The 25,085-nt window shown below is 36.7% G+C and overlaps 2 long non-coding RNA genes across 2 annotated transcripts; both read right to left on the reverse strand.

The window, feature by feature from the left end:
- Window positions 1–10,537: 10,537 nt before the first annotated feature.
- On the reverse strand, window positions 10,538–14,499 carry LOC122166188. The gene is made up of 3 exons (XR_006170710.1): window positions 13,894–14,499; window positions 13,566–13,727; window positions 10,538–11,819 (listed from the first exon to the last, which is right to left on the reverse strand). It is a non-coding gene; the product is annotated as an uncharacterized LOC122166188 (long non-coding RNA).
- Window positions 14,500–17,225: 2,726 nt separating this feature from the next.
- LOC122166189 lies at window positions 17,226–22,390 on the reverse strand. The gene is made up of 4 exons (XR_006170711.1): window positions 22,339–22,390; window positions 20,374–20,487; window positions 18,982–19,088; window positions 17,226–17,295 (listed from the first exon to the last, which is right to left on the reverse strand). It is a non-coding gene; the product is annotated as an uncharacterized LOC122166189 (long non-coding RNA).
- Window positions 22,391–25,085: the final 2,695 nt, after the last annotated feature.

Raw genomic sequence — 25,085 nt, forward strand, 5'->3', positions numbered from 1 at the left:
ATTTCTGTACTTTGATAAAGTTACGTGCAATTCTGCTAAATCGTCTATGCTATTCTGAATAACAGAAATACAAGGAAAAATGTTAACAGCCCTTCCTATCAGTCGCATGCAGAGTTTGCAAACTTTAGAAGTGCACGCTGGTACTGAAGAGTGACTCAGAAATCTTATGAAAGATCTGTGCTCAGAAGATTCATAGAGCAGGTAGCCTGCAGGGCACTAACGTCATCAGTTAAAAAGAATGAAATTGCTGAACCGTCCATTACTGCCTTCTGTGCTTTCAGTCTTAAATACATACACAGACAAACCACGTTTGTATATTCTAGCTTGTTTCAGAATAAAAAGGAACAAGCATTCAAAATAAGAACATTTCATCCCATCAGTAGATTTTATTTATGCAGATTATTTATATAGAATAGATATGGCAACATCCGTTACATTTTAATTTTTTTCTTTGTTATAACAATAATCAATCAAAGTGAATGTACTGCAGGAAAATCTCCCTGAGTGACTGGCTTCCTACCAGAGTTACCAGTCACGACAGAAAATGTGATTATTGGGTCCATGGCAAATGCTTGCTTTTTCTAGATATTAAGTTTTATCAGTGCTAATCCTTAGAGGCATTAATTCCTGAGAAAAATAACCTGTCCAAATATGAAACTGAGCTTAAATTTATTTTGCACCTATCAGGTGCACAAAGAGCACATGCAAGGAAGGGGTGTTTTTGAGGTTAGAGGGTATGAAGCAAAAAAATGTCTCTAAATGGGTCCTTTGCTTAGGACCCTCCAAATCCTTCACTCTCTGCAAGAAGCATTAGATAGAAGTTATAGACAGTCTGGTGCTCATGGCATTATTCATCAACCCCCATTACATTGCTCATGCGCATCTTAATTGCTTGGGCTGTATAGAAGAAATAATTAAAAGAAGAAAACATGAAAAGAGCATTTCAACTGGAAAATACATTAATAACTACTTCTAGACTTCTGCTCTACTATTTTGCATAGAACTACCGTAACATATAGATATTATTTTTTTGCATCAGTGGCATAGTGTTGTGTGTAAATATTGATTTTTTATTTGAAAAAAGATGTTAATCAAGCTGATTAAAAATGGTGAATTATCGATGTGTTTCAGCACTGTTTCCCTTAGCAGGTTACCCACAGCTTACCGGGGAATAATATCAAATCAGTCAAAGAACTCAGCAATTTACTAAGAAAAAAACTCTTCAAGCATTAAATATGCATGTTGAGGGCAAGTCAGTCCAATTTTGCATGACAAATACGTGCAAATATACCCAAATACTGACAACATCCAGCTTAAATATATATGTTTTAATTACATAAGCTTAATTGTATGATTAAGTTCTGTAAAGATGAAGTTTTCCAAGCGTGTGTTGTTGGACCAATGTGAAAACAGCCTTTTAAAAAAAGATTGTTCAGTATGATAGGGGATAATATGAATAATGTTTAACAAAATTCTGAATTAAAAACATGTTTGTGCGCCAACATCCAATAATTACATCAAATAATGACAGGCTGTTCCATTGAGAAGACTAACTGGAGATAGAACAAAAAAGAATTTTTTGGAGTACATCATATTTTTCTTAATAATTTGTCCTAATATAAAGATCAATTTTGTAAATCTGATTGAAAATGTGAATATTAATTACATTATCATGCATAAAGTAAAAGGAATCTCTTGAAATGTATTCTATCTGGTTCAAACATAAAAATCTGCATTTCAGCACTGACTTTGCTCTATTGTGGATTACTTCGCTTGGGTCAATTAGTTCAAAGCTTTGACACACAGGTGTTTGGGGTACTTGAGAATCATCTGCTTGTGTTCAGTGTTGGATGCTATTTAAATATCCTCTCTTGAGTACCAGCTGCCGCATCTTCCAGCGAGTGCAAAAAAAAAAAAGCATTTTAATCTTCAGCAAGGAAGACAGCTTAGAAACTTCCTGTTTTATTCTGCCTTTCCCCATCATTGCTCCTGTAACTGCTGTTGTTCATTTGTCTCGTTGTGTGTGTTGTACGAACACAGTTATTTAGGGAACCGTCCTAAGAAATGTCCTTCAAATGATCCTTGTTTAAAAAAGAGAATTAATCTAAATGAATTAATTTAGATCAGCTCGTTGGTCTGGTTCACAGTGCCCCAAAATAATTTTTTAAATTTTTTTATTTTTTTTTCTGAATAACATGGACAGGAGTATGAAAGGCTGAGTATAGTGAAGGAAGGGAATGAAGGGAGGAAAGGGCAACCTTTCTTGGGGCATTTCTTTCCTAGATGGAATGCATCCTACAATTATACACTCAATTTTCTCTGTGAAGATAGTGGCAAGTAAATTTACATTGATTAAATTCTGTTTCTCTCTCTCTTTGGGACTACTGCATAGCTTACGAATGTATTTTTTCCCTCATGCATTGACAAACCTTTATCTTTTAAGAAAGTAACAAAACGAATGACTTCGTTCATCTGAAAAAATGCAATGTGGAGGAAATGCATTACCAGTAATATGTTCACGTACGACGTTCTTTGAGAAATTACTGCTGGTAGTCATAAATCAAAGTCATTTCACGAATATGTAGATAATAGTAAGGTAAGTGGCTCTTAGATCTATCCTCTCGAAACAGATCTCCTTGCTGAAGTCATGACTGGCGTTCAAAAGTGAGCACTGGGTTTTCTTACAGACAGTAAATACTAAAATGTTGTATTACTAAGGAGATTATCTGTCTGTTGCAAGCCATCATTCATAAAGCAATGTCTTTTTAAAAACTGCTGCACATAGATAATTAAAAAGAATCCCAGAAAAACAGTCTTTTTTTCCTGTGAATGTGAAGCAGCTGATCAATTCATACTTTTGCCATAAATAAGATTTTTGTATCAATTTATTTTCTTTTTAAAGTGCTGATTAATTATTTGAACCGGTACAAAATCTGTTTTGCTTACCTGCAAACTACAAATCTTATCTGAAATTTAAAGGAAGAAAAAGTACTAAAGCAGCTTTTCAACACACACATTAGGTTCCTACCTAAAACATACACCTAATTCTCAAAAATGTAGCAACTGGTTTATCATCTTACACTTTACCTCAATTTTTTTATTTTTTTTTTATTTTTTTTTAAGGAATATCATGTGTTTAACATGGGACATTTGCTGACAAAGGTCTAAGGGAACATCAGCATTAGTTCTGAATTTCTTTCTTCTTGACATCTAAAATAAACCATGCGGACATTATTAAAAATCTCCTGACGTAGTTACAGCAGGTTAAAAATCTCTTGACGGTGGTTCCATCCACTGAGATGAGAAATGAAAATTCAGTGAAGGAGAAGAAAGGATCTAAAAAGTTTGATTACAGTGATCTGCACCTGCTTCGGTCATTACAGTGCCACTACAAGGTTATATTTCCATTTTTAGCAGTCGTAACGGGTTAGGGGCCTGATGTCCTTACTAAATTACAGACCAATTGATTTTTCAGTCATAGATCTAGCCTGTACTTCTTAGACAGAAATGCATGGTAATGCTATCTTGGGATTTAAACTGGATACAGCTGTAATTTCAGCACTAACAATGTGAAATAGTTCAACACTGAAGCATGGCTCTCATGTGGAGTTTTTGAATGTAACGCTGTCCCTGGCGGAAAATTCCTGAAGCAGAAAAAAGGCTTAGCTGCCTTTTCCCTTAGATTTCAACCATTAATAACTACCCATTTAAAACATACCTACAAAAATTTTAAAAGAAAAAAAAAAGAGTAAAGATTCATTTTAATTTAAGGACAATCTGCAAATAATTAATTTTAGTTTTTCCAAGTCATACAAACTCTATAGTTATAAGAATTCATGAGATATTATCGTCTTGATTTTACCAGTTTAATCCATAACTGAAAGACAGTTAGCCAACTTGTATGTAATTTATATAGTAACTTCTACTGTGAGTCTATAGTTTTATAAATTTCATGAATAGAAAGCGGCAAACTTACAATGTGTAATGTTTTGCATAGAAAAAAATAACAAGCTGCAATGGGGAATTTAGAAAAAATAACTTACGAGGAGAGTGAGTTATTCCATTTTTTGCATCATTCACTTCTCATTTCATACTACAATTGTGTAACTGTGTATTTAATTGTTAAAGAAAAAACAGATCTTACTCTGAGACTATGCCGTAGAAAAACTGTTTTCAAATGCACAGGCTTCGTTGAGTATTTTCACAGAGCTCTGAATATCTTTTTTTATTATTTATATTCTTTCCTCTTCTTTATGGAGACTAGCAGAGCTGACCTCTAGTGTGCCTTAAAAATAAATTAACTAAGATGATAACAGGAAAAGCAGTTTCATATTACAGCCGCTCTTTTAATGTCTAGTTAAAGCACTATTAGTGAATCAGACTATTAGTGAAGCTAGAGTGCATCTTCAGCACCCCATAAAAGCAAATCTCTTTACCTCAGAACTCCACTTAGTAAGGTACATTTCAGAAAAAAAGAATCCTTACTCTCATTTAGCAAAAGATTGTCATCTTAAGAGTACAGAATTGAACGATAAATTACGATGGTTTTTAGGCTTCTTTATTCCTCCCTTGAAATCTACCTACATACCTAGAGAATTATTTTTCAGATAGAAAATATAGCTAAGATAATCGTATAGGCAGTTATTTTAAGATTATTGAAGACCAAATTACTGCCCGTATCTTTTCATAAGGATTCTCATGGAGTCGTGAATAAATGAGTAGGCCAGCAAAAGTGAGAGGCAATGTCAGAGTCACTAGCAGAACGTAGTTACGGCTGTGTCACATTTCCAAAATGCCCACAGTAATTCACAAACATGATTTAAAAAAAAAAGAGAGAGAGAGCAGTTTTTACTTAATTAATTAATTAAAGACTAAAAGATTTGAAGTTTCCTGACAGTTTGGCAATTGCTCACTCATCTCACTGGTATCTGACTGTCAGCATAAATTACACTGCCAGCATGGAATTGGCTGAAGTAACTAACTAATGTAACTAACAGTTGGTAATGTGAGAACCAGAAGCTTCCTATGCTACGTCCTAAATTTGAGGAGATAGTTATCCTCAAATATTTTCACTATGCTAAGGTCATTATCCTTAGCATAGTAAAAACTTCAGAACTCAAGCTTATAAACATTTCCATCATATTTCCTCATGCCTCAGAAAACTATTCCTTCCAAAATAAAGATATTTATAGTGATCTATAACACTGGTGTTCACTATTAGAGACTTGTATCAGAGGTTTTCAAGCCTTTTAATTTAAAGATAATAAAGCAACGTGAGACCCGTCCCATTTTCATGCACTGATTCAGCTAGCATTGATGGTGAAAAGCAAATTGCACACTGTTCCGCAAGTAAGACTATTTTTGTTTCAAAACGCAGGTAAATGTGACCTTGTACAATGATATGTTGTACTCCTTGGTGTAGCCTCACCTGAGTGACAGATATCTCTTGCAGTAACACTGAGACACCAGCAGAAATTGGATCTTAGAAATCTGAGAAGTATAGCATTTTCTTTTAGAATCATGGAGTCACAGAGTGGGTTGGATTGGATGGGTCCTTTAGTTCCTTTAGTTCCAACCCCTTTCAGTGGCTGGGTTTCCAACCGCTAGATCAGACACAAGACCAAGTTCCCCAGAGCCCCATCCAACCTGACCTTGAACACTTGCTGGGAATTCCTGGGTATTCCTGAGCATAGGAGACAAGAATTGTGCCTATTTTCAGCAGATGTGCGTTTATTTAATGCCTAAAGCACATTTAAACCTATTCTTTAACATTGCCATATACATTCAATTCAATTGGATAATTTGTCTCCTGATGACCTTCCTGCTAAAGACAGTTTTCAATTCAGCAGCTTTTGTAATTCTCATGCTTTCTTTTTGCTATGATCTTTGGCACGGCTCACATCCCAAGACATTACAAATGACCAGAAGCATGTAGATAGCAGGGGCTAAAAGTCAAATAGAATTATCATACCGAGGCCTTCATTTCTCTCCTTAACCTTATAAAGAAAAAGAATTAAACTTGAGAAAAAAATTGAAGTTGAAAAATTATACCCCCATTCTTTCAGACGTGTAATTTTTCTGAGTAACAGCACCTCTACTGCAGTTGTGGTTTGAAGCTTTTAACCATTCGAAATTATGGGAATATCTTTATTTCAAGTAAAATAAAATGAACCAGTAGCGTGAAATAAAATCGATGGGTTTTTAAAAAGAACATTTCAAATGGCTTCTGCAAGGAGGGCTAAGCATTTATTTTCATTTACAAGTAGCTAGCACTTTGGGTTCTAATTATTCACAATTATTATAAAGGCTTTCTAAAATAAGACATAATAGTTTAGACTAGCAGTTTAAAGACCTGCTTGATACGTCGAAATGAAAAGTGAGAGTATGGGTATGAAAAATACATTTCATTACTTCCTGCTGCCTCACTATCCTGGGGCACTATGTTTCCAGGAGAAATATTGCAAATGAAGTAACCCACAGAGCAATTTTATGGTGGACGTTTTCCCTTGGTGAATATAGCATTTTGACAACGACTTCCACATATATGCATGCTGTATATTTGAATGTCACTTAGGGAGGGAAATGAAGAATTGCAAGAAAGGGTTGAGTCTCAGCGGATGTCAGAGAATCAGAGTGCAGAAGAGGAAGCAATTATTTACTTGAAATACGAGCAGAGTGCAATCTGGAATACATAGATTGTACGCCTGTGCTCACGGGCGACCAAGAAGGAATTTCTGATATGACAGTGCCACAATTACAGCTCTGTCTCATTTGAAACATAATAAAGTTGGGGCCTGACGGACATAAAATGCATAAAAAACCTTCTGGTTTGCAAGTCTCCAGCTCACTCCTGAAATTCATGAGGAATGGATGAAAATAAAAATTGATGTTTCTGCATTGTTTGGGGACTGCAGTTGTTTCCTCAGTTGTACAGAGCTGCTTCTTTGGTGTAGGACTTAATTTTCACACCAAGTGGCTGCTTTGTGTTTTGTTTTTTGTTGTTGTTGTTTTTCCCCTAAGAATCAGCATTTACCTATTCTGGGTGTAATACAAATGTTAAAGAATTTATGAGTCAGAAAATCAAAATCGAAATCTGGGTGTAATAATAGCGCCTCTGGTGAGATATTATCTTTCCTTGCCATACTGTCTTGAATTACAGCAACACCAATGAATTAAAATCTATTTCCCCCTGTGGTGATACCAGCAATTAGCAAGCTGCCCACTTAGGACAAAACTCAACAGTGATATTTTTAAATGTTGCCCCTTATCATAGTAATGTTGTTTCCCCTCAACCTTCACTGCTCTAGCTTCTAATCCAGCTCCTGGAGATTCTGGCTTTTCGTGAGATGTGGAAAGCAACCACAAGGAAATCAGATCAGCTTACTGTTGAATCTCATAAATTCACTGAGGAGTTATTTTTGTACACTATATCTAACCTATATCTAACCTATAACCTGGCAACTTGAGACTATAGCTTGTTCTCTAGGTATACTTGGTACTTCTGTATTTTGAAGACATGAAACAAATACTGTTGCATTAAGCATCTGTATACAATGCTGCTGTTACCTTCAGCTAGTTGAAAGTTGTCAGTCTGCTGAATAAAAGGCGTGCTTACATATAAGACCCACTTCTGAGATCTCTTAATTCTGTCTCTCAGATGTACTGTTATATCAGTGAGCAAAACTAATGAAAATGTTGAAAAGAGTTCATGAAAAATATGTTTCTGGCATTTGGGTAAATGCAAAATGAAAAATGATTTCTTCTATTTGAAAAGATAACTTCAGGCTTATAGCCGGTGAAAGAAAACTTGGGACAGATCCTGGGAGTATGGCCAAGGTGACAGATAAACTGAAACCATGCAAAACAAAACATTAAGCAGAATAGAATTAAGAACAATACTCCTAATTTGAAAAGCAACTTTTGGAACCCAAATGCATGGCAGTGGGAGCAATATGAACAATACTAAGCCCAGTTGATTTTTAAAAGCTAAATTTGGCCCTGTATTTTAAGCACAGGAGGCAGAAAGCAATAATTCCAAGAACATTTTACTGTTTTATTTTCTGACTCATAAAGTCTTTGAAATCTTGTATCTGAACAATGGAAATGAGCAGAAGGTGGCTAACGTGGCGGCATTTTAGCATATCTGTAATCAGAACTTCACAATGTAGTGAAGTTCTCCATCCAGAAAAAACACGGTATCAAACAGCCAGAAGGTGCTGCAGAGGCTGGGATCCACAGGACATCTAACCAAGAATCACAAAATATAGCCACTCTCCCCAGCTAGCGTGGATGCAGGCCAGTTGGCTCAAGGGCTGTTGCTCTCCTCAAACACATCATGGATAATCGCAGCGTATTGCAGTTCACAATGAAAATAAGTTAGAGCAACCCAAAGTAGTGTTTCTCAGCTTGGGACCACTTCACCAATCGTGGATCACAGACATCTTGTTGCTTAAAGCATATTACTAGTCTTCTGTGCTTACAGATAATAAATCAGATTTTGATTTGGAGGGATATATGTCAACTGTTTTGCTGAAGTTACCTGATGAGGCAAATATTTGGATGTACCTAACTGAAATTCAAATGCAATTCTTCTGCAGTTTGGCATTTAATTGGGTAATGAAGCATCTCAGGTGTTATTATTTTTTTCTCTTTTTATATAGCTGACATTTAAATGATGACTCCCCTTTCAACTACCAACACAGTCAAGTTCAAGGCTGCTAAATATCAAGCTGAATGTGCCCAGCTAACATGTCTGTTCACTGTGGAAGGATGCAACACAGCTTGGTGTATCGCTCAATAGACATACCCTTAGACTGCTCCCAGGAGACAGATGCACATTCAGACAAAGACTGTCAACCCTCTACCTTCACTGCCCCAAAACTGGGAAATCAGAATAGAATGTTTTTTTAAAAAAAATAGAAAATACATTGAAGACGACTGGCAACAGCTTAAAGAAGTGCAATGGAGTGAAGCACTGACAGAGCTGTTGGGTTTTGAGATGAAAAGATGCAGTACCAAAACGAACATGCAATTCTCAGTCAGTACCAAACAGAGAGACTTCAGGTGCAGGGAAATGTTTCTGCAGGAAATGCTTCTTATTTTATTATCTTGGCCTATGATGTCAGGGGCAAATGTTGGTGGTATGGCAGTAGAGAATGAACCTCCCCACCAACATTCTGCTACACATGGCTGTTCTGAGACAGATGGCAGTGGAGGGGCAGGCTCACATAATGACATCTGACGTGGAAATACGTATGAAGCAAAGGTGTGTCACTGAATTCCTCCACGCGAGAAAAAATGACACCCACTGATATTCATCAGCACTTGCTGAATGCTGATGGAGACCAAACAGCTGATGTGAGCACAGCGACAGCAACAGCAGGCCATCTCTGCTGGTGTAGATATTTACAAGCACTGCATGCAGGCTTTTGTCCCTTACGGGTGAAAATGCACAGCTAATGGTCGTGAGTATGCTGAAAAATTCTGTTTTCTATCCGAGAAGTTAGTTTATCAAAAATAGTGTTATTATGCTCACTGTATCTGTTGCAGTTTCCACAGAAATAAGCAGGCACCCGTACTTTCAGAGCAACCCATGTATATTATTTCTCTATACATTCTGCGGAAGAGTTTAATAACTAGAACATTTTTCAGAACACAGGTGTCATTGATGTGTTTTCATATTGAGGTATAAACAGTATTTAGATCCATAACTTTAGATATCTGAATGCCAAACAGTGCTGTGAAAAGGAGTTTGTGTAAATAATAATGTAAGAATTTTGCCCATTAAAACTTTTTAAATCTCTTTTCGTATGTGCATTCCTCACTAGTGTTATGAAGGATACAAGGAACAGTAACACTACAATTTTTTTTCTAAAGAAGGAAACAGTCTCCAGAAAACATGTTTCTAATGCTTTGCGCAGAGCATTTCTCACAGCTGCAGATGAGAATGTGTGTTGTGCAATTTAACATGTGAATAAGTATTTTTGTACTGGGCAACGTGAGTGTTTTGCCTTGCAGTTGCAGATGCAGGAACTCGGACAGGCTCTTTTGCAGAGTTCTTCTACATAAAAGCAGAGCAAATTAGGAAAATGCAAATAATTTCTAAAAAGTCTAGGGAAATGTTTGTTAAACAGAGAAACAACCTACCAGTCCTCCAGCTGTTACACTGTTGCAGCTCTTTCATCAAATCTATGGAGGTCTACCGGTTTAATAGAGGCAAAAATGCCATTCATTGTAAACAAATTCTGCTTAGATCTTAGCAGGTTTAAAAGGAGAAAATTCCATGAGGATTTGTATTATTCTCAGTAATGAGTCGTCAGATACTACCCAGTGTTGTTCATAAAGAATAAACGTAACTAACAATAATTTTTTGAAGACTCTTATGGATGCTGGCAGAATGAATGGTCTCACAGAAAATCAGAAGTAAAATAGTATTTCAGCTGCTGCCTGTACAAGGCTTTCTACAGGACAGTTTGTGCAATAAGCCTGCAATAAATAATTAAAAGCTCAATTAGCAAATTATGAAATTAGGCCTTTATTTATTTATTTATTTGTATTAAAATACAAATTAAGAGGAAATAAGGTTATTCCAAACCCAAGAAAACTACATCCAAAACATGCATTTACATGTATAGATAGATTGACATCTGTTACATATTTATTTTAATTTTGAGGTATACAAGAGGAAAACACACAGTCTATTGACTGAACAACATTAAAAACAGTGGTTCAATAATTGCTGGTTCTGGAACGAAGAAAGAATGGGATGCAAAAATATTTTTGCCCTACCTTTCTAGGGACTGAACCAAGTGAAAACCTATACCATTTTGAGAACCAAGAGTGCTTACTCGTCCTTAGCAGGATGCCAACAACTGTCACGGAAGAGAAAGTTGATGCAATTGAAGAATCAGGTAACAGGTGGCAAGGAACAACTTTAGGCAGAAAAATATCCAGGAAATATCCAGCAAACAAACTAACAAAGAAAAAAAAATCAAACCACGTGATTCTCAAGGACGCCCATCTTCTGAGATACAAAATGGATGGACCAGTCATGAAAACTACTGCAGTATGAACTGACCTTGGTCCAACTAAAAGAACTGTTTTCCTGATTAAGAAAATGAAATCATTTCGAAAATGGTGTGGCAGGTAAAGCATAGCATTTATTATGCAATACTGTAATATTTTGCAGAATTATCAGTCCACAGCGTAACAAAAATGCACGTACAAGCTCAAGAACTGGATGTATAGGATTTTTACAAGACAGGGGAGTATTCTGACTGTTTTGATTTCATTTAATGTGATTGATTTTTTTAATCAGAAAAAGGAAATCAAAATCCTGAAATGTAATCTTGAAAGTGTCCACCTGAGGCTTTTTTCTCCTTTTAAGTGAAACATACATAGTCTGAAATGTGCAGCGTAGATTTTTTTTTTTCTTTCCCAAGGAAAGATTAATAGACTGCAGAGGATCAGAATAAACTCTTAATTTCATTTAAACAGTAGAGAGACCTTTGGCTGACTCTGCTTAGAGGTAAGTTTCATCTTGGGTGCAGACGCCAGTTACTTCATCAAATAGGGTACTGGCCATTCTCAGAAGCCCCAGAGGCATGTTCAAACACAAGTGAAATCAGACAAGAACCCTTAGTATGAAAATAATAATGCTGCATTGTTCCTTTAGGCAAAAAGGCAAGCTAAATTATTTCATTAAGACTACTACAGATTTTTCCTGGGAAATCTGTGCAGTAAGAACAACACAGTTTTTGTAGTTGTTTCGCGCTTGCTGTTTTCAGTGTTTCATTTTCAGACTTCAAGGCCATGGAGCTCTAAAAAATTAAAAAGAGAGAGAAATTATTTCATTTCCTATGATTATTATAATTAGTAAGGTTTCCATTATATGGTTGCGAGACGCTGAGATCTTAACGTACATCTAAAACAAGACAAATCGGAATTCTCTAAGAGAGAAGTTGTAAGCTGCTCCAAATGATACAAGCAAGCCAAAAGATGTGGAGAGGTAGGGCTTTTTTTGTTTGTAAAGTACAGGTTTTCTGAAGGAATTGTTGCCGTGGGGTTTCTATTACCTTTGTTGACTTTATGTGGGTCTATGAGCTATTTTAATTTCAGTGAAATGAGTCTGAATTCTGCAATTTGAAGTATCCATAGAACATTCTGCTAAGGAAATTTAACCTTTCTAAAATAAGAGGGTAGAAAAGCGTCTAATACCAACTGACATAAACGAAACTGAGACAGAGAATTGACCTGACTGCACATTACATCTTTTGGAGGAGAAAAAACAATTTGGATATAACAGAATATAATTTAATCCCTTTATATTAGCATGATCAACTTGCAGCCACACTAATAGCATGCAGAAATTTTGTTAATAAATTGAAAGTTACTTTATTAAAATTTAATGTGTTTTATTTTTATTATCAGGCAAAAATTAAACCATAAAACATGGAATTATTTTAAGTAGAGGAAAATTTCATATTCAACCCAACTTCAAAATAATAAATTTTCTTTTTTATTTTGTTTTATTTTACATGCTGTTAAAATATAAAACAAGTATGTACTAATTTAATTAAGCTTTCATGGAAGAAAATGAGAAGTGGCATATAAAGTTACTTGAATTATTTGTCGCTCTTATATTGCTCTTTCTTATATTACACTTTTGTAACATCTCAACATAATTTTGAAAACTTAAACTTCACTTTTTATGTAGAAACAGAGGCATTCCAGAAAGAGTTCAAGGAGAAGGGAAAGGGGAAAGAGTCTCCTATGTATCTCTTATCCTCAAACCTAAACCAATAATTTTCCAAGTGTTTTTTTAATGTTTGGACCTAATGAATTATTTAACTAATTAACACGATTTACAACAACTCTGAAGGTAACTTTATCTTGAAATTATATGCTTGCACGGGCTATCTATATTCCCTTAACTTTGTGCTGTCATTTCTCTCAAGACTATTTTTAATACATAACATGCACTGAGGTTCATAAAAATATCAGACTCTTCAGAGTGCTTTTATGTGACATATTCACAGTTATTTTTAACTGCTTTCAAGACTGTTTTGGGAGCTGCAGACTCCACTCTTCCCAAATGTTCTCAATGCCAACAGATGATGCAATGAAACTGCATGCGAGCTGCAGGTAGAAAAGTGTGCCTAAGTACAACCCCCATACAGCACATCAAGAGGTGGTGACAGCTAGCATTATGTGCACAGCAGCTTCATAATATTTACCATGACACGCTGCTCGTGCAGCCCACAGGTTGTGTGATGAGCTTTTCAAGCTTTGTTAGGAGGAGCGTGCGTACTGAAAATCTACTTCCTTTGGAGATACGGTTGGATCAGACTGATCCCTGGTTGTGCCTTCAGTTGGTCCCCCCCGAGTAACAGACATGAAATTCAACAAACCTCTGGGTCTGCCAACTGTATTTCATTCTAGTAATCAGCTAGCAAAGTCAGTCAGCAAAAACACAAAATTTAAGTCAGGTTTATTTGGCCAAAGCATGCTTAGTTCTCTGATAAATTGACTTAAAGGAACAGATATGGATATGCATACATTCTTACCTGTGCTTGGTTTCTTATACTTCTCTCAGTTCTCATCCGATTCATTTTTTTTCCCCATCAGTGGCCAGCCCTGACATCCTAGGCAGTTCTTTCCTTGATTATCCCCTGGTTGCCTTTTGTACTGCAGAACTGCAAGCACAGTCACGCTTCCATGTGCAAACTCTCGTGAAACAATCAGGAAAAAAAACCAAATAAACCCATCATTAAAAACATGGCCTCTGCATAATCAACAAGTATACGGATAAGTTAGGGTGGTCTGTAGAGAACGTATGGCTGAAAAAATTATCACATTGGAAAGGGATAATTGGAAATGAATGGAAAAGCTTACCTGTGTTGTGGGCTTGCAAGAAAAACTCCAAGAGGAGGGACCTCCAGAGAGAGACCCTTCCCCTGTGGCAGTCAGTCCTTAAATGGGGGGTCTAAGAGAGGTGCAGCCAGGCTCCATCCTTTCTGGTCACACAGCTGGATCGCCTTCACCCGTGCTCCCAGGGCTGTCTCAGTGCTTGCTTCAGGTGATCGTGACTCAGTAGTTCTATACAGCCTCTACGTTTGGCTACTAGTTGAAATTATCTTTATTCAGGGATGAGAATATTACTGAAAGACATTTAAAGTGAACACATTAAGTCTAGTTTTCATTTGAACCAAAGTGAGGGCTTTTCCACCTTTATTTTTTACTTCTGTTATCCTCCTCAGACGCTGCATAGCCTGCATAATCTGCATTACAAGTAGCTAGTTGTCAATTGTGAACAACCTCAGATAAAATAGTGAGAGAGATGAATGAGGTGAGGGCCAATACATCTGTCCTTTTTTGAGAAAGAAGCTACTATTCCAGTACCACATGGTGAGCGCGATGAGAAGATTTGTTTCTTTATTTCCAGATTGTCAGGCATTACCTAGAGAAATTGGAAAGCAAAGATGATACAGCAACAGTGGATAAACAGTAGCCCTTTAGCTCTATGCCATTTCTAAAAATCACTAGTGCTTGATCTCCTTTCTAAAAACATAAGAAAATAAACAGTTGTGACTCTCCTTGGTAAGCTGGCAGGCTACAGACGGTGGCACAGGAGAAATCTTTTCAACAAGGATCTTACCTGTATACTTTGCATTTTAAAGAAAATTGACTCCCTTACCGAGTGCTTTTCATCTTGACTATGCCATACACAATAAAAGGGAAGAAAATCTGAAATGATCAACAAATATTTGCCAAGGATTAAGCACAAAGTTTGAAGATCTTCCTGTATAAATTTTTTTTTATCATTTAATTGCCAAGAGTTTATGCAATCAAATGAGGATTGTTTCACAGCTAAGAGTTAACACCCTAATATTTCGTGATGACAGTTCAATTTTGACTCATTCCAATTGGTATGAGCAATAAGGAAAGTGTATGAAATACTCTACTGTTCACTAATAACATAAATAAATCCATTTGAGTTTTTTACTTAAAAAAAAAAACAAAAAACAAAAAACAAAAACCACACCTTTTGGTCTCAAAATACAGCATTTATCAGTATCCAAATCCTTCTTTGAGATGCTAGCTGCTTTCAACCTTCTTAATTTCAAAAGGATGGGGAAAGTGGATTTTATTTCAAGTACCATATAAATTAAGTGTATTTGAACTACATAATTATTTCATATTCTAAGAATAACTTTTAATTAATTAAATGTCAGTATAATTTGAAGTAATTTCATTTGAAGTATGTGGCATTAATACCATTTTCTGTATTTCCATTTTCAAAGGCATAACATCAGACTCACTGGAATGGGCTCCCCAGGGAGGTGGTTGAGTCCCCATCCCTGGATGTGTTTAAGAACCGTTCGGATGTGGTGCTCAGGGAGGGCTGTTAGAGTTAGGGTAGGATGGGTTATTAGGGTTATGGTTAGAATTGATGATCTTTAAGGTCTGTTCCAACCTGAGTGATTCTATGACCGTATGATTCTACGATTAAAGCATACTTAGCAATATTATGAAGTTGTAGTCACCAAGATTGACCATTTGCTAAAAAGGAGAATATTTTAAAAACACCCATTTTCTCTTTTTGTTGAATTCAGAATTCCAACTTCTTTGTAGAAATATGGAAAGGAGAGAGAAAGATTATAAAACTGTGGAGACTTACTGTCAGTGTTAACTTGCATTCCTTTTTTAAATTTTTTTTTAATACTGTGTATTTATTACAATTAAAGAATTGTAAAGTAGAATTTACACATTTACCTTTCTCAAAACAAAATATTTTAATTTCATTTTGTATCAGAACTGAATACAGTGTATTACACATGAAAAATACTCCCCACAGATAACTAGTCTTAATGGCTGTCACTGCACTCGTAATTTGGTTTTGAAATCTAAATATCTATTTCTTCTAATGACATCTTCTATTGTGCAGCTTTTACTTTTTTTTGTTTCTAGCTGCTCTTAAATTTCCCATTTGGATACACCCAACAAATTGGTATATTGCAAAGGGATACTAAAATAAGGAATGTAATGGAGACAAGCTGAAAGGCTCAACTTAAATAGAAAATAAAACAAGAGGAAAAATTGTTTAGTTGTAGTACTACAAGTTATTGCTACGAATTCCTGGGACGTTCTTTTATTGTAATCACAAAATGCATATAGTGATTAAATTATTATTACATTAATCTCAGTGACTAATGTTGTTAAAACCTGCGTGAAAAATTCAGCTCTTTCTAGAGAGCTCCTTTGTTTGTGGTTGATATGAGACTTCTTAAAGCTACTGTTAGTTTTCAAGGCCACTTTCATCTCATTTTAAGATATAAGTAAAAAAATACTGCAATACTTCATCTGATTGGCCTTGAATTACAGATCCGCAGTGATTAGAGACACTGTATTACTGCACAGGCTGTGCATTAAGACCAGGTGATGGGAATGTCATTTCTAGCACTTGATGCAGCTCTCTCAGTGTAAAATACGAAGGACAGCAAGATTGCAAGTGCCAAATACAAGCTACCCAGCTCCAATAGAATAAGCCATGAAACTGCAGTTTCAGGGTTTTAGATGTAAATAAATAAATAAGGTTGAGTCGAAGCAATTCTTCTTACAGTTGCATTCCAGTATCCAGCACAGACTAAGACCAGACTGGGTACCCCTACTTGAACTGTGTGCATATCTTCACAATAAAGTATAGATGCTTATCTAAACCAACGTGACAGACTATAATTTAGGATACTATGTACCATAAGGTTACAAGAGATAAGATACTACACTTTTGAAAAGTTTGAGGAGGTGTTGGTGAAATTGGTGTGCTCAGTTCCGAGGATTCCCATTTCAAAAAGAATTTGGTAAACTTACAACATATTCACAAGAGTAAACTGATAAATGCCCAGTATTATGTCCGATAGATGCTAATCAAGCTTCATTTATTTCGTTTACAAGAAGACGACTAGGTGACAACTTGGTCATAGGGAACCAGTGCAAACGGGGAAGACAGCTGGTAAAAGTTCTGTGCACTCAAATAAAAACATTATAGAAATAAAGGTATGAAGTGATTGAATAGAAGGAAGCTGAAACTGGCAAATAGAGGCTAGAAATAGAGCATAAGTAGTTAGGCAGCAACAAAGGCAAATGATCAATGGAACAACACACACAATAGAGTATATATCACAGATGTTAAAGCACCTCTCACTCTGGGAGACATACTTACTTACATCCTTCATGCTGATGCCATGGGCTTGATGCACATTCCTTTGGGCAATGCAGAACAGAGCTTAGTATGGCCTGGGAAAAAGATGCACAGGAATCTGACAGGAATGTCCACTATTACAGGCACAGCTGATGGAGAGACCCCAGCCTCCCTTTTCCTGTGTCACATTACTCACGATTGCATCAGTGAAAATGCACAAGACACAAGGAAGTTTCCCCGGCCCTCCCTCCCCCCCTTTTTTTTTTTGATCAGCACAGACATACGGTATTTTTTAGTAGGTTCAAAGTGTAAAATTAAAAATTATCTAACTGTTAATATAACTGTGTGAGGAAAACACGAAACGTAATGTATTAGATAGCACAGATGAACCGGTAGTCCATAGGTAGGTTTTTGACAAGTTATCACATTTAGTACTGTTTCCTTCTCTAGCTTCCTTGAAATATTCAGTGTATTGTAAACAGAGTAAGTTCTATATTGCTGTACTCCTGTGCTGACCTGATCTTTCAATTAATCTCCCTTTGGTAACCAAGTATTCACTGTCATCACATCACGTCTAATCCTGGTATAGAGGGAAGCAGTACAAAAAAGAGAGGGAGGGAAAGAGAAGGAGGAAAGGAGGAAGCAGATGGAGAGAGAGTTTTTCTCCTTTCCTCTTTCAATCTGCATTTCATGTACGTGGGCAAGCAGCTAAACATGATTTATTAAAGCACATGGTCTCTTTCAAAAGGCATCAGAACAACGCTGGAAAACTTACTCCTACCAACAACTGTTTGTTTTTAAATAGTCTTAATTTTCTCTTTGAGGTACAAATGAATGAACGAGCATTTTACACTTACTCCAAACTAGATTTACTTTTGATTCTTTCATTCCATCAAACTTACAGACATCTATTTGGAATGAGAAATACGTGCAAATGGGTGGACTTGGTTTTAGAGATGGTGGATGTTTCATTCAAAGTTACACAGCACACATCCAACCAGATTTGTTTAAATTGAATAATAAATACATAAATTTTTGTATTCTATCTTCTAGTTCTTGCTGTTCCTGAATGGAATGTTTTATGTAGTCTTTACAACTGTGAAGGCATCAGGTTTATTTCTGCAAGATTGCTAATCACCTGATGATGTGAAGCTTTGAAAAGAATATCCAGTGCCACGACTGCTTTGACAGAACACTGGAAAGGAACTGCACAACAATTTGATACCTGAATGACAGGCTACTGCTGTGGAAATATCTTCAGCTGCACAGTCTGTTATATATACGTGACTTGTGGATCTGTTTGGCATTAGCATGGGCAATGTTGTGAAAAATGAGCTGTGGGAATGTAGTTCATAATCCTTAGAGAAATTACATCCTATGACAGCCAAGGTACTTAAATATTAGTAAAAAATAAAATTTCTGTCCTGGACTCAGCATACTTAAGATTGCTATGTACTGATGGGCACCTGTAATGAGGAAATGTGTTTTCAATTACATGTTTAGCTTCAATTAAGTATGTAGCTCCCTCCAAAGAAATTGTGGTATTAAGAGTAATAAGAACCCAGGCACAATCTCTGTAGAAATCATGATGGTAATACTTCTAAGGTGCTAACCACTCTTAAAGTTAATTTCAAATGAACCGAAATAGCCACACCAGAAGAAAAGCAGAACTGTTTCTGTATGTAGGAAGTCGCATAGATTCTAAAATGGTAACGGTCATTTTGTGGACACAGCTAAAAGGTTATCAGGCTGGAATCCTTACCTGTTCTTTTGACACATACCTGAAGAAGAACAAGCATTCCTGACCCTTTTCTCCAGTTACCGTTTACTACAATCGCACACAAAATGGAGGAGGTCTGTTGGTATCCTGGGACTCCTAATAATTCACCTAGAAAAACACACAGCATTTCAGAACCTTGGTTTCCATCCAACCTCTTGCTGAGGATGTCACCTTCTTTCCAACAGAACACAAAATGATCAAATTAATGAGACCTTTGTCCAGTATTCCTGATGAAGATCTAGAGAATATATATATTTTATTTCACCGCTTGCTGTTCAGCTGGTGATGGTAGCCAGTTTCAGGCTCAGTCTGCCCCTGCCATTTATTTAAGCAGTATTTTCAGTCTTCCAGTAAAATACTCAGACACATTTGTTTGTATGGTAGCATATCATCTGTGCCATGAATGCTGGACTGTCTACTGACAGACAACTGTGCTGATGCAAAAAGTAGTTTTAAAAATATTACATCGTTGTTACTTGTGAGAGAAAAGCTTTAAGATTGTGTTCTGACCAGCAGGTAAGATTTCTCTCTAGGACTGAGAAACAATTCTCATCCAGGTGCTCAGCTTCACTTGGAAATCCTGGTAGGTGGTATACTATCACAATTCTCTGGACAGTTTGTTGAAGCATGTATGACAATTTCAGTGTCAGTGGCTAAAAGGAGAGAAATGATTCCCTAAAGGCCCTTCTTACTGATGATCAAGAATCCCCAGAGAGATTTGCTAAAAGCTGGGTCAGTTCTCCAGAGGGGGTCATTCCACTGTGCTCTCTAATGTTTTTCTTTCTATTATGCTGAAAGAGCCCTGTTCATTATGCAAAACACTCATTCAATTAACATTCTGTGCCATCAAAAAGTATTTAAAGCTAACTTTAGGCTTTATGTGCCGTGGCCTATTTTTCACACTGCACTGTAAGTACAACCTTTTTGTTTTACTCTAATTAGGTTGTTTCCTGCTTGAAGTGAAATATGTATTAACTACTACGTTTGAGTTTTAAATTCAATTTTTAAGGCAACTTGAGATGAAATTCATGGATAAAGAGAAAAGTAAGTGTCAAAGACTCAAATTCTTCTTCTTGATATTAATTTTTTCTGTGACTTCTGACTCATTAGCAGTCAGCTTCCAGCTGTCCCATTTATAAACAATCTCTCTATTGACAATACAGTCTGTCACTAGCTATTTAATGCATTATGATGATCATCTATATGGTATTAAGAGCACCACTGCTGTGCATCCCTCTGGGAAAGCGACTGTTGTGAATTACACTAGAGTCCTTGTTCCACAGAGCGGTTTCTCTCGTGAAAATAACGCTGTTGCTTGAATAACAAATGTCATCCAGCTCTTCCAAATATGATGAATCTTCTGTGAATGCATCCTACTGAATAAGGTACTTACCCCTTAGGAAAACTTCAGATGATTTAGAACATGTATCTTCCCATAAGCTTTCGGTAATATTGTGTTGTCCTTTCAAAACAGGAAAAACACTGGTTTGGCAGAAGTCTCCCTTCTCTGAGGGCAAAAAGCCAGAATGGTTAGAAACAGGTGAAAATTTCCTTACTTCGACAACCAGAGATGTCCTCCATATGTTAGCTCAAACACTGCATCTTAGAATGAAAGATGCTTTCTGTGCAATAGCATTATATAATTCACTCTGAAAATAATACCTCCTATTTATTTCCTTGGAAATTACAACAGATACAATGAGCACAATAATTCCAATTCATAAAGCAAATTCTCAGCTACAAAACACTGTTTTTCAAGGTAGTCACCATTATTAGCTATGCATTTTCCCCAGTGTTGAACAAGAGCCTGCATGCTGTGCTAGTGAAAAAACTGTATGGCCACCTGAAACATGACTTTTCTTTCAAGTTGCTGTTGCCACTGCTGAAACACATCACCCACTGCCTTACTGAGCTCACATCCACTGTTTGGTTTCCATAAATGTTCGTCAACTATTGATGAACATCAATGGGAGCCATTTTTTTCTGCACAGAGGAATTAATTTTCACAAGTTTGCTTCATATGCTCTTCTATGTCAGATGTCATTTTACCAGACTGCCCCTCTGCTGCCATCCACTGCACAGCAACAACACATGATGGAATATTGGCAGGAAGGTTCAACTTCAACTGCCTTACCACCAACATTCACCTTGAACATTGTGAGTCAGCACAATAAAATGGGAGACACTGCTTTCAGAGTAGCATATATCATACGTTGCTGGAGGATGCCATTTTACCTACACATATCATGATAGTTTGGTCTTGTGGTATTACTGCCTCACTAGACCGTCTCTGAAAATACTGAGTTTGAGTTATCTGAGCATTTCATTTAACAAGTCTTCATTAATTTTATCTTGTTCTACTGCTCAGGATTTTCATATCAATTTTCCTATTTGCTTAAATTAGCATACACTATAAGTAGAGTTGTTTGTTGTTATTCTGAGTACACATGGGGGACCTCCTTGAGATATTATTCTGCTTGGTTGGGGTAGTACTGATATCTCAACTCTCTGTTTGGTTCAAGAGTCTAATGATTTTGTGAACGTGGTTTTCTACTGTCGTGGCAGAAATTATTACAATCCTGGGGGAAATCAGGGTAATCCACACTGTTCTGTCTCTGTATTCTAATCCCTGCACTCTCCGCTGATTATTCTGTCAATGGAAAAATAGTTTTTTCAGTTTCTTGGTATGGTCAAATTATTATCCTTTGTTATTCTTTCTCTACTCTGAGCTGTTTTGGTAAGAATCATTTCCAACAACATCTCTTTTTAAAAATAATCCAAAATAAAATCAGTGCCAATCTCAGAAAGCCCTTTATGCAGTGCTTGTATTTTTCTTTCCACGTACCAGTGGTGTACCCTTACCTACTGAAATTTGCTGTTTTATTGGAAGGAGTCAATAAGCACAGAGCTGATGAACAGTCACCTTGTCCAAGGCCATGCAACTAACACAACCCTAACTAATCCTCCTATGATAGGAGGAGTGTTGTGAAGCTCCTCCTATAATACTGGAGATATGTATTTCCATGCTAGGAATACTGAGTATAAATTAGAGTATCCTGAGACACTTATGAGTCTATGCTTATGCATGATTTTTTTAATATCTCAGATTGAACACTGACACAAGTCTTTATCCTCTGTCAGAGAAAAGATAAATTAGGCTTGTGCAACTACAAATATATTAATTATTCCAGTGTTACACAATGATCAGAGGTTAATTAATCTGTTTTTCTCTGCTAAATTGCTTTTCTGGAACATGTCCTTTGATATCAGATAGTCCGGTAATGAAGAAAAATTGTAAGACTGTAAGCTGAGATCTTAAAACAGAACTTGATGAAAAGGGAAGTAGGTAGTAACTTACCTTAACACTCCTCTTTTTTCTGAAACCTGAAATCCAGTAAACATGGTAGAGCACTTATGAGCAAGGGAAAAAAAAATTAAACCTTGAAAAAAAAGATACTACTTCATCTAAAAATTCAGTTCTTCAATGGTAGTGACACCAGATGGTGTATGGGAAGAAAAAAAAAAAGCAAAATTTAAGGTTACTTGGTAAAAAAGCTGTAAAACTAGACTCTAAAATGCATCTAACCTGCTTCTGCTTCTTGCTTTTTATTCCTCTGTCAAAAGACCTTTAGGAGAAATTTTCCAGTACTTTTTATGCATATTCTAATATACAGTTTCTTTTATCAGTGTAAATCTCTTGCTTATTGCTGCCAGTATAAATAAAGTGTGCCTCTTATGCAGCACTATTTATGTAAATACAGAATTTTAGTATTCATTCGTTTCTGTACCATACCTTTGTTTTACTGACAGAACAGGATCACTTTTTTTCCCAGTTCCATCGGTTGCACTCACTGTCTTTCATGGCTTACCTTACAATCAAGGCATTTATACCAGATTGTTCAATTGCTAGCAAGATTTCTACCTGTAGAACTAGGGTCAAATGTGAACCTCCTGATCACACGGGTTGACACAAACCTAACTAAGAAAACTTGAGTTCAGCACTCAGAATTACAGCACACACAGAACAAAATGCTATTGTAAATCAACATCTAGCTCACACTCATATATGCTGTACAATTTAGGATATGAAAGGTGTTGCTGTGAGCCCTCTAAGAATTACACATTTTGAAGCTTCAGCATCCCTGTTCTCCCATACTTGAAATGGGCTGATGGAAAACACAATGGGAAACTCTCTCATTTTTGAATTTAATCAGACCCTGGGAGACCTGAAAGCACATTTCTGTTCCTACGATACATGCTTTTTAGCAAATGCTTGGAGTGAGCTCAGCAGGGTGCATGCCTTGCTGTATTGTGCTGTATTCACTCTGGTAAGTCTCAGCAACACTCCGTGTTCCCCAGAGAATTGAATGAGCAACTTCAGTCCTGGAATAATAATTCTCTCTGGCAGCTTGCAAAAGCCATTCCAACCAACTGAAATAGAAATGCACATATGCACACACTCAGACTCACGTACTCCAAGGAGAGGCTTAGCAGCCTGTTTGGTGTTCCGAGTCTCAAGTACTCTTCCCCATTTGCTCATGCTTTCCTTCAAAGCGATCTGGCATCTTCAAGGATAGAACCAGGAACAAGAAATTTTACACGTGTGATCAGGAGGAAAAGCTTGTGTCAGGGAAGCAGTCCCAGCATCTGAAATAAGACCAAATGTCATGATGTGAGCTTTTGTGGAAAACTAACCACAGCTTGCAGGTAAAGTAGATGCTTTCGTTCAACAGCAAGAGTACACAAAGATTCTGTCCTATCATACACAAGTAAACACAATCAGTGCATGCATAGAAGTCAGCTGAACTGAGACCTCACGTGTATTATAAAACTTTTAAGATTTTGACTCAGCTTTTAGAGCAGCCGGGGGAATGAGCAGTACTCGCCTCTATTCAGCAAGGCTTCAGTGGTTCAGCTGGCCTAATCACATTGTCTTCAGGGGAATTTGACTTACAGTGCCGCTTTTGTCCGCGCCGTTCGTTAAAACAACACATAAAAAAAATCTCAGGGCAAAACAGGCTGTGATGTAAATACTAAACATCAGCTCTGTGTGGCCCAAATGCTCCAGGGAGGTCTCTGAGACTCTTTCTGAAACTCCCATTTGAGAAGCTAAAATTCTGAACAGATGCCCTTCTTGCACATTTGCTTAAGCTTCCTCCTCATAGTGACACTGTATTCAATAGCAACAAAGGGAACATATGACATTTTCCAAAGAGCTGCAGATGTACAATAAATCTGGCATTACTGTCTGATTTTCAATATATCACACCCTTTTATCACTCTTCGTTTTTGGCCTATGTCCATCTCAACTCCTTACTTTCTCCCTAAATCGATCAGCTGCTCCTTTCTTTTGCTCTTCCACTGAATCATCACACCACTTTGTCTGTGAGGCAACTTCGTTTAAACACTGTTTTTCTCAGCTACAAAACAATGAACAACGTCAGAGACCATTTTACATACTGTTTCCTATTTGATATTTCTAACCACAGTAAATATTTTCTCCAGGACTATGATTTAAGCTATTTTTATACAAGGTCCACCTAGCACAGTTAGTTGTTATCACACATTAACATGGTACTGTTAAGATTTGCCTCAACTGGGCCAGATACGTCAGAGCATATCCCAGGTTCCTAGTTCCCAGACTTGGGGCTGGAGGGTAAACTGTCCCGGTTATCTCCATTTACAGGACTAGATGCTTTTTGAGCTGCTGTGCCCTCAATATTCAGATGCAATTTCTGTCATAAATTTCGTATTTAGATTATCACATAGTAAATTTTGACCTCTAATCGTGAATACCAGTTTGATTTTTTTTTTGCGAGGGGGGTTGGGGCATACAATTGAAATTGTTTTCACCTACCATTTTTATACTCTAGTTCTAATGAAGCAATGAAAACTAATTTTTAGTATCAAGTAGATAAAGGCTTGTGAAGGGTGAGTATTAGATCATCTTTATTACATTTGCGCAGTAATTCACTTTCATTTTCCTAATAAAACTTTCCTGGATTGACTGTTACAGCCTTATCTGCCAAGCCAGACTGCTCGCTCTTTTTGTACTAGGTTCCTGCATGAATTCCAGTTTCCTTCCACAATTGCAACATAATGTGT

The sequence above is a fragment of the Centrocercus urophasianus genome, unplaced genomic scaffold, assembly GCF_019232065.1.
Source record: "Centrocercus urophasianus isolate 14NV4802_14NV808 unplaced genomic scaffold, USGS_Curo_1.0 seq_32, whole genome shotgun sequence".
NCBI lineage: Eukaryota > Metazoa > Chordata > Aves > Galliformes > Phasianidae > Centrocercus > Centrocercus urophasianus.